General features: G+C 30.7%; 1 protein-coding gene across 3 annotated transcripts in view; it reads right to left on the bottom strand.

The window, feature by feature from the left end:
* The window catches only part of foxo (forkhead box, sub-group O), a 176,102-nt gene that overhangs the window by 29,693 nt on the left and 135,556 nt on the right, over positions 1-10,853 (bottom strand). The gene's annotated exons all lie outside the window — the stretch shown is intronic.

Below are 10,853 nucleotides of genomic sequence, written 5' to 3'. Positions count from 1 at the left end.
ATATATTAAGCAAAATCAAATAAATTTGAATGCTGCTGAAACTTTTATTGCTTTAATCGCAATTACATATTCGAGTAAGAAATAACTAGTAAAATAATTCACGAGAAACTACGAGAAAGATGTGCCGTTCTTTTGCGTCAACGTTACTACGTTTTATATATTATTTTCCATGATGGGGCTCTTCTGCATAAATGTAATGTTAATTAGCACGTATACCGAGCGCAACGTCATAACTCTGTGCGGATTTCGCATCGAGGTCGAGTGAGTATAATTTGCAAGCGCACCCCGCGAAATACGGGGCTTAACTCGTATTTTGTTCGCGAATAGTATTTAATGTGATATTAATTTAAATTGTTCGTATCAAATCAAAATAGCTAAAAACGTTACAACGCGCTGAGCAGATTAAAACGATCTCCTAAATGAAAGAGCAGTACTTGGCGAAATTTTCAGTAAATTAGCGTACATATATACGGAGACGTGATCGTGATTTACCATAGATTTCGCATCGCGGTTAAAAGGTGCAGTCGAGTCGCGAGCGTTTCATAAAGCACAAAGCACGCAGCTTTTATTTTCGGAGCTAAACGGTACGAGATGAGAGAGAGTTTGCTTGAGTACGCTTAAATTACCCCTTTCCTCCATTTGATCCCCACAACGACCGGCCGCTATCTTCACACTAATTGGCTTAATTTCTGCACTGATTATGCCGGTTATTCGCAGCCCCGTTTCAAACGCCATGAAAACTGAGACACTTGTCTTCTCAAATGGCTCGACTACGTGCTCGAGAAAGTTCTAAATATTCTCGCGTGTAATCACGATTCGGTACTAATCCAGTTTCATTTCGTTGTCGCAGCTATAAGAAGATCAAGTGAAATGATATATCGCAATTATACGATAATAAATATTTGGCGATGATTCTATTGAAAATATATTTTTATTTGATTACTATGATTACTATGATTATTATATATCTCATACATTTCTCATAATCAGATTTGATTCGACATAATGTAAATGAAAATTAAGATAAGTAATATGAAAAAAATTGTAAAAGAAATATGAAAATAATTTCTTATTAATTAAACAGAAATATTAGTTAAATTTCGAAGAACTTTCAAAAATTTAAATCACTATTTAAAATCCCTGCAACTTCTCTGTCTAATTGTTCGATTGTTAATTAATTATTATATAACTTCGAAATCCGACGAAACATTTCTATAACAATTATCAAGATTGGGCAATAACTAGTTAAAACATTAATAGTTAAAAAAAATAGTTAAAAAGTTAATAACTTTTAACTTAATTTAGTTAACTTTAAATGCATAAATTTTTAAGCTTAATTTAATTACTTTTTTAAACTTTAATTTATTAACTTTTTTTAAATTGAAAATTATTCTACCTTTCTTAATGCTAATAATATTTTTTTTCTATAAAGTCTTAAACATTAAAGAATTAATTTAGAAAAAGTTCAATGATTTTATGATGAGAAATTCTATAATAAGAGTCACACCATGCGGTAGCCAGTTTTTATTGACTCGCTAGGTTTTGTCAATTCCCGCTTATATTTGAATCACACTAATTTTAGGTATCATAAATGTTACATTTCAGCAACGTAAATATGAAATGAGGAAGAATTGTTGTAAAATAATACTGCATATTCACTCATTTCCTAAATTTTTACGTTTATCTTTGTAACAAATATCTAGTCGATGTAGTCGTAAACATGCACGAGCAGTCGTTTTAGAAGTTAAAGAAAGTTGGATGAAGATTAAAAAAGAGAAATAAAATGCAAACTTTTCTCTTGCAAGATTTTACAAAAACGTCTTATAATGTGACTCTTATTATATATAAGTAACTTACATGTGAATATAAAATTAAATTTACCTAATAATCTATATTTGTAAGTGATTACTTTAAAGTAATCTCATTATAAGAAAAATTAGGACATTCTGATCTCGAAAATAATTTTTTTTTAAATTAACTTTTTTTAAACTTAAGTTAATTCAATCTTAACTTAATTTTTATTAAAAGTTAATTCTTTATTCCTTCAACTTTTAACTTAATTTTATTAATTTTATAAGCCATTAACTTTAACTTAATTTAATTTTAAAAAAATATTAATTTACCCAACCCTGACAATGATTAACTTGCGCATGAACAATGCTAAATAAAATTTATTATCTCTTATCAGTATCACATGAATCCATAATATTGTCGCATTCATCCAAGATGGAGAGCCAGACGATTTCTCAAAACGCAAAAACCGCTGCTTCAAGACGAGGTCATTTTTGCCCTTCGCGCAGAGAGAATTCTGGCCCGACAAACTTTAAATTACATTCGAAGCACCCGTCCTCCGGCTGTCAGTGCTGCGAAGAACGAGCTCGTCCTCGCGCGGCAGCCCCGTCATCGGTTTCCCTTAATTTATATAGACGGGGTCGCTTATTCGCACCGCTTTCTTCGGACCTCCTTCTCTCTTCTCGAGAAGAATGTGAAGAAGAAGACGAAGAAAAAGACAAGAAGAAGGAGAAGCGAACTAGCAGCCATATCCCCGGAAGTTAACTTTCTCCCTGATTGACGTTCGGTTATTGTTGGCATTTGCATAACTCGTCCTGCTCGCTCCAGCTGCGCTCCTTTCGTGAGATGCAGCATCTCGAGGTAACTGAAAGACAAGGCTGCCGAAGAGAAAGATGCGAAAGAGAAAGAAGAAAAGGAAGGTGACGATGAAGGAGAGAAGGGAGGAGAGGAGGAACAGAAGAAGAATGCGGGAACGGCCCGCGTGTCAAATCGAATTTGCCTCATTTGCCCTGAGCGGCGACTCCGCCAGCCAGCCAGCAAGAGAATCTATTAGAATAATTTTTATGAATCTAATTTTAAATTCCGGCGAACGAAGTTACTTTACTGTCACGCTGTCAGCGGCTCTTTATTAAGTGGTCCTCCTTGGCGGCGACGGCGTCCCCGCCGCGCTCACCCCTCGTCCACCCCTCGCCCCATCGCCTTCACAACCCCCTGCCACTATTACCGACGACCTGTCACCCATTGGAAAGGAATAATTTAAATAATTTCCCACCTAATTCCTCTCTGTCCGACGAGAGGAGAGAGACGCGAACGATCTCATCCCTAAAGCCAGATTTTGCAACGACGATTGCCGGAAATCTTTCCGTCTATGTTATTTAAATTTCACATTACCTATAAATTAGGTTAGGATTACCTAATGCCTAGCGCTCGCCTAATGTCTAGCGGCCTAAGCTACGATCTTTAATCGCGAGCAGAATTTTCTATTTTTACTCTCTATTTTTCTCATGAACAATTCATCATTTCTTATTATTTATATCATCAATTTTTAATATTTAAAATTTTCTAATAAATTCGAAATTTTTTCTTCGAACTCTGTTATTCTTTTTTTTTTAATTAATTAAAGTACAGTTAATATTGACTGTAATTATTATTATTTATTGTCACGACAAAAGCATTTTGTAATTAATAATAATAATAATTTTTAAAATAACAATTTAATTTTCTCCGACATACATATGTATATAAAATTAGCAAGATATTAAATTAGATATAAAAGTGTAAAGCAATGTGTCGTGTAATATCTACTTGCTATTACAAATAATATGGAAATTAATTCTGAAGTCACTATACAAATTGAATGTTTTGCTTGAATTGTTGAAATTATTTGTCAGCACACCACGTACACACTAGGTAAAAGCCACTTGGAAAAACATTGATAAAAACGTTTTAAAAGCTAAGTGTTTCATCTTTTACAAAGAGAGGGGCGCGGTTCTCTGTATCAGTTTGACCAATTAACTGCGAGATTAACCTAATTCGGCATATACGTCATCACTTATTTCGCATATGTACACACTGCGTAGAAGACATGTGCTCGATGTCAATCTATTTGCATATATATATATATATGTGTGTGCGATCGAATATGAAATAACCTTGAAAGATACGTTTTACAACTCTCCTATTTCACGATACACAATCAACGTACTTTCGATCGTCACACACTTATCAAATAATCTTCATCGTGTAAAATGATAAATAGGCCATTAAACGAAGTAAAAGTATAAATGAATAATAAATCGTATATTAAAATGCATATATTTTAAGATTCGAGATTAATATTAGGTGTTGGAATTAATTCGTAGCGTTTTACAAGTGATGGGAAGTACTTTCATTAATGTATTTTTTAATGCTCATGTGAAATAAATAACATTCTTTCATTAAAAACGCTACGAATTAATTCCAACACCTAATATGTGAAAGAGAGAAGTATTATTTGAAAGTTTTCATCTATAGAATATGTGTATACCGCGCACACACATGAACAGCGAATCGATGATCAAAATTAAAAATGATAATGTGTGATAAAAATAAAAACTGTAACAATTTTCCCGTGTACATATACTCGGATGAACACGTATTTCGGAGATGATACGTGGATATTTAAAAGATTTGCATTACATGAATATTTTGTCACTACTTAATCATTTTTTAATGAAAAGTTACCAGATGAAAATGTAAAAAGAAATAGAAATTCTCATATATTTAAAAGATGAACTTCTTATAATTTTCTGCTTCACACGCGATTATCTCAAATCGCAAATCGTTCTCTCACGCGAAAAATTAAAAGGAAGAGCCTTTTCCTTCCTTGATAAGGCAAGCAGGTATAATAAACGGTGCGTGGAGTTCCAACGGGCAGATGAAGTGCCTCGACGGCCTATATTCGCGGCTTATTTTAGAACTTACCGAGTGGAGCCAAGCGTGCTTGTACGCACGTATATACGCGTGAGAAAGTGTGGACGCATGTGCACCGATTGCGACTCGCTGGACATCATGCGTGCGTGCGTGCGTGCGTGCGTGCGTGCGTGCGTGCGTGTTCGCTCACCGTGTGCTATAAGTAGAATGTACGATCCATTCTATGGTCGCGCTGCCGTGTCGCGTTATTGAGTTTATCGATATCTACGAGAAGCGCAAGTAAAATCCAAAAGCAATGTCCCCTTTGAATGGCAGATTTAATATTCAGTCTATTTGTAGCACAAAAAATTATTAGAGTATAGATTTCTGTTAGAATTAACGCTAAGGAGAAATGTTGCTAAAATTGCAACGTTAAAATTATCAGCACGATATTCCTTCTTCAAGCAGTTGTGCTGTCTTATATTCAAAGTGTAAAATCGGTAATTGTTGGAATTTTGTTTTCAAATTACATATTTGATAGAACCTGTTATTTATAACGGAATTTGTAGCTGAAAGTGTAAAATATTTATCTTTTTCTTGTACTTTAGAGGAGAGAGAAGTGTCGTGCTAAATTCGCGAAGTTAGCACGCTATATTTTTAATTTTCAATTTTGTATACTAAAAATCAAAATTGAAAAAATAGCCGCTGGAATTCTATTTAAAAATAATTGTATATACACATATCATTCCTTTTAAAAAATATGATTATTATTGTGCTTAATTACCGCCATGTAAAGATTTAAGTCCATGGAATCTAATTGAAAAGAGTGAATTGAACAAGAATTTGAATTAACAATTTCCTAGCAGAATGTTCTCCATTTTCTTATAGTTACTTGACTCGTTTAGTTTTCTGCCTCATCATGGTATAAATTTCTTTCAATGAGGTGCGCGTATTATTAATTTTATATACGAATTCTGCTATTATATTATATTCATTTATATGTATTATCTAGAAGTTAGACAGAACGTCGTTTAAATTTTATATTGCATAATAGTGTCTAATTAATTGGACTTTAACATGATAAAGTGTAAATAATAAGACCTCTTGCTGATGGGAAAGTTCTCGCTTTTCATGTATGAACACTCAAATAACAACTAACGACGAATATACGAGAAGGGTGACTTGAAAAATATCATCGGTGAACTGGTCGTTTTTATCATCAAGAGCTCGATCTCGACTATCAAAAGATCCAGAAATATCATCTGCATGTACGCGAATTGGCATTTAGGCGCCAGCAAACGATATTAAACTATCGCCTAGCTGTAAGAATATTAAAACAAATGACTGTGGTCATCACTACAAAACCGGAATTTTCATAATTCACATTTGTGACTTTGTTTACGTTTGCAAGGCGGATATTAATTATTTAAGAGGAAACTTGTCAATGATGACGTTATATGATTACTGTGTGATTGCTATACGATGTTATTAAATCATATTGACAAAAAAGTATGCCATTATGGAAATAAGATATAAAACTTCTTTAAGAATTCCTATTTTATTATTGAATCATGACTCGAAGTTCGATTGTGATATCATCTACGAAAAATGAAATTTGAAGATAATAATACAATAATGTGACTTTTAACTTTCGCAAGAATTTGAAAAATAATAATAATAAACGATCTTCTGTGGGGAGATTAAATTTAAATCAATTTTTTCAACTTTAATTTTTCAATTATTTATTTTATTTAACTAATTACTTTTTATAAGATATATAATGATATTACAATATAAATAATATCAATTCTTTTCGCTCGTATAACTTACAACAATACAAATTAATAAATAGTAAAACCCAGGTCAATACATTAAACGAGCTATAGTTAGGTGTACTAAATAATATTTATTAATCACAAATTATAATTTTCCGACGATAAGTTTTAACAGTACGCTTCGACTATACTTAGTCCTCATCAGCCGCAAAATACATAAATACAAATATCTAATTATATTAATCTATTATGAGGATCATCTCACGTTTTACAATAGATAATATAACAGATTTCTAAGAATCATCTCACCTTCGTGTTACAAAAGACGATATATCGCAACCATATCATATGTAGTCAAATTGGATAATTAATAAACAATGTAGTGAAGAGTCATGATTCCGAACAAATTCATCGATTAATAGCGAGAAAGGGCAGTCAGCATAAATAAATGAATAAATTCCAGTCATATTAATGATATAACTCGATGTCAGATCATATAAATGGTTGTATGTACGTCCTTATTAATATTGGTAGATAAAATTTATATGAAGGCAAATACAAATTATATATAATGATAAGTTATCAGCAGTCTATTTATTCATACTGACTGCCCTTGCTATTAATCGATGAATTTGTTCGGAATCATGACTCTTCACTACATTGTTTATTAATTATCCAATTTGACTACATATGATATGGTTGCGATATATCGTCTTTTGTAACACGAAGGTGAGATGATTCTTAGAAATCTGTTATATTATCTATTGTAAAACGTGAGATGATCCTCATAATAGGTTAATATAATTAGATATTTGTATTTATGTATGTATTTTGCGGCTGATGAGGACTAAGTATAGTCGAAGCGTACTGTTAAAACTTATCGTCGGAAAATTATAATTTGTGATTAATAAATGTTATTTAGTACACCTAATTATAGCTCGTAGAATGTATTGACTTGGGTTTTATTATTTATTAATATATAATAATGTGTTTAAAATAACATGCATGATTTAAATTTTAGACAAATCAGAATAGACATGTTAATCTGTTTTGTTAGTTTCAAAATTTCATAATTTGACTTGAGCTATATTTTAAAAATAAAATTATAGTTTTAAAATAAAACTTGACCGCAGATTCCGTATCGGCTCATTAATCCGCAAATACTTTCTCCACGTCTTGCAAAATTACTGAATGATAAAACATATGTGAATCATAAAAATATCATTGTATGCTGCGATATGTTATAATTAAGCAAGTAGTGTCTATCTATTACAAAATTATGATATTTTATACATGAATATACATACCTACATTCATATATACATATACAGATAAATGTCCGGTAAGTTTTGCCAAAGCGCTCGTGTGTAGATACAATGGACTAAACTAAATCGAAAAGTTCTCTATCATTTTGCAATTTTCGTAATAGTTAACAAGGTATGAATTACTAAAAATTGCCGAATATTGGTTTTCAATAATTTTTTTCTCATTTACTATCAACTTTACAGAAAAAACTGCGAGAGACAAAAATTGTTTATTTTCTTCTCATAAGAACTCTAAGAATTTTTTTATTAACTTTTTAGTATTTTCTTATTGATAACTATTTTTACAAACATGAGAAAATATAGTATTAAAAAATTTTGAAAAAATTCTCAGGACTTTATGAGAAGAAAATAAATAATTTTTGTTTCTCATTGTTTTTCTGTAAAGTTGATAGTATTTGAATAAAAAATTATTGAAAATATATTCAGCGATCTTTAGTAATTAATATCTTAGCTATTGCGAAAATTGCAAAATGGTACAAGACTTTTCGATTCAATTTAGGCTGTTATATCTACACATGAGCGCTTTGTCAAAACTTACCAGACACCCTGTATATATACATATATATATATATATACTTCTCAGGAAACACGATAGTGTCTCGACACTAAGATAAAACGTAGCATCTTATAAATACACGAAAAGAACGATTTCATTGTAGCTAAAAATTTAATGAATACAGATCAGAAAGTATATCCAGAGAAAGGTTTCTTCGATTTAAAGAAATGTTTCTTTGCTATGCGGTTAAAGAAAAAAATTTCTTTGATTTGAACATTATTTCTTTGAAACAAATTAAATGATAAAGGCTACGAAGCAAGGATGTTAAGTGCTAATAAAGGAAATATTAATATTACAATAATTTCAATACAATGTTTAAACGTTTTGACCCTCATTACCATTAGGTTATCTTTAATAATATAAAAATATTATATATAAATAAAAAATCGTAAATTACAAAAGTATCGAATAACATGTTCAAATATAATTTATAACGATTTCTATAATTAAGAAATTCTTTGATTTGAACATAATTTCTTTAAATTAAATAAATATTTTTATTTGACTCCAAAAAATAATGTTTAAATCAAAGAAATGATGTTCAAATCAAAGAATCTTTAGATGTAATTTTATTAGAACCATTATGTAGAACGTCCAAGCACGATGATAAGGTTGCAAAAAGCTTTGACAATTTAATAACCAATTTGAGTGTCCTACATAATTATTTTGACGGTCGAAGAAAATTATTTTCAGATCTGTAGCTAGTTACATTTTTAGATACTTCAAAACCGTTCTATTCGCGTACATACATACTTACATACATACTTATATACACAAATACTAATAAACACACACACACACACACACAAAACGCGCGCGCAGAGAAAGAGAGAGAGAGAGAGAGAGAGAGAGAGAGAGAGAGAGAGAGAGAGAGAGAGAAAATGAGTTATGATCTATAAAATGTAAAATTGTGAGTCTAGAGCGACATTAATCTTTCGCTGTAAAGTGTAAAATCTGTTCGCCATGTTTTAAAAATATCCGTGAGTCAAATCAGAATATTTATCTCTTGAAGATAGTGTTTTGAAGACTAAATCTTATACAATTATATAAGATTACTTCGAGGTATCTACGAAATTACGGAAAATTTTGTAATATAATTATACTACATAATTTTGCATAATTTTGCGGATGCCTCGAAGTAATCTTATCAAAAAATATTTATATAATATCATTAAAAATTTTAGGATGTTTCTATTATATGATATAAAATCTAATAAAAATAAGATACAACGTTAATGAATTAATTCGCGAATAGTTAAAAGTACCTACATCATAAATCGCTCAATAAAAGAAATATTTATTAAAAAGACGTAATCATTCACAAATATATAGAAAGATTTTTACAGAATTATTTATAGGTATATAAAACATTATTTATACATATTAAAAAATTAAATAATATATAAAAAAATATCTTTCCTTTTCAACATTTTTAAGTTTATGTAAATAAATTAATAGTCTGACTTTTACTTATAACTTAGCTATACAACATAACAAAAAAATAATATAATTTTTGTACAGATAACTGTATTGATATATTAATATGCTGCTTGAAATTAATTTGTAATAATTATGAGGATACAAGTGGCGAGAAGACAAAGTGGCAAAGATTCACGATGATACGCAAAAAGCAAAAGCTTTTGTTCCTTTTAAAACGCAGTTAATGTAACTACTGAGAAGACGAGACTTACACTCTCAGTGGTATAGTCAGCTATGAGATGACTAGCTAATGAGATGACTTGTGTATTTTGCCCGCGTGCATCACTACGTGCGTGGCAAGTGCAACCGCACTGAGTATTCGCCAAAATGTCAGTCTAATCTGCTGCGCATTCGAGTACGCTCGTACTTATTCTGGCTACCATTCATCACGAACGACGGCAACATCAAATTATCGAGACGTATCATACACTTATCACTTACAAGCTCGATTTGTGTAGCATAGTCAGTAATATAATAATGGATAGTAGTCAACAATTGTACTCGTCAGTAGCGCGTGGTTAACTACTTTGTATTGTATAATAAAATTCTTTTTATATTTTCCCCAGATTTATAAAATTTGTAAAAATAATATTCATTCAATTTAATACAAAAATGAATGGAATTTATTGTAACTTGCAGGAGTAACGTTGAAGTCTCTATATATGTATGGAAAATTTATTGCAACATATTAAATGGAAGTCGTTATACAAACAAAATTATATATATATATATATATGATACGAAAATTTTCTTATACTTAATAAAAGATGAAATATTTGACTTACATTATCATAACACATCACATTTAAGCATAATTCAATTATATATTTCAAGTTAAGAAAGATTGAAAAGAAATGAGATAAAAAAAAACTGATTAGATCCTTATTTTTACAAATGATTACGCTGAAAAAGTGTAAGATATTTTGATTTGTATGTACATTACTGTAGGGATTACAAGGCGGATATAAAAGCGCAAACTAAATATTATGAAGGTATATTATAACGCGGAACGCGAACGCGGAAACGGACGCGTAA

Source organism: Acromyrmex echinatior, chromosome 9 (assembly GCF_024713525.1).
Source record: "Acromyrmex echinatior isolate Ae372 chromosome 9, ASM2471352v2, whole genome shotgun sequence".
NCBI classification, from domain to species: Eukaryota; Metazoa; Arthropoda; class Insecta; order Hymenoptera; family Formicidae; genus Acromyrmex; species Acromyrmex echinatior.
Note: the sequence above shows the minus strand (reverse complement) of the source record. Positions and strands in the feature narration are given on the sequence as shown.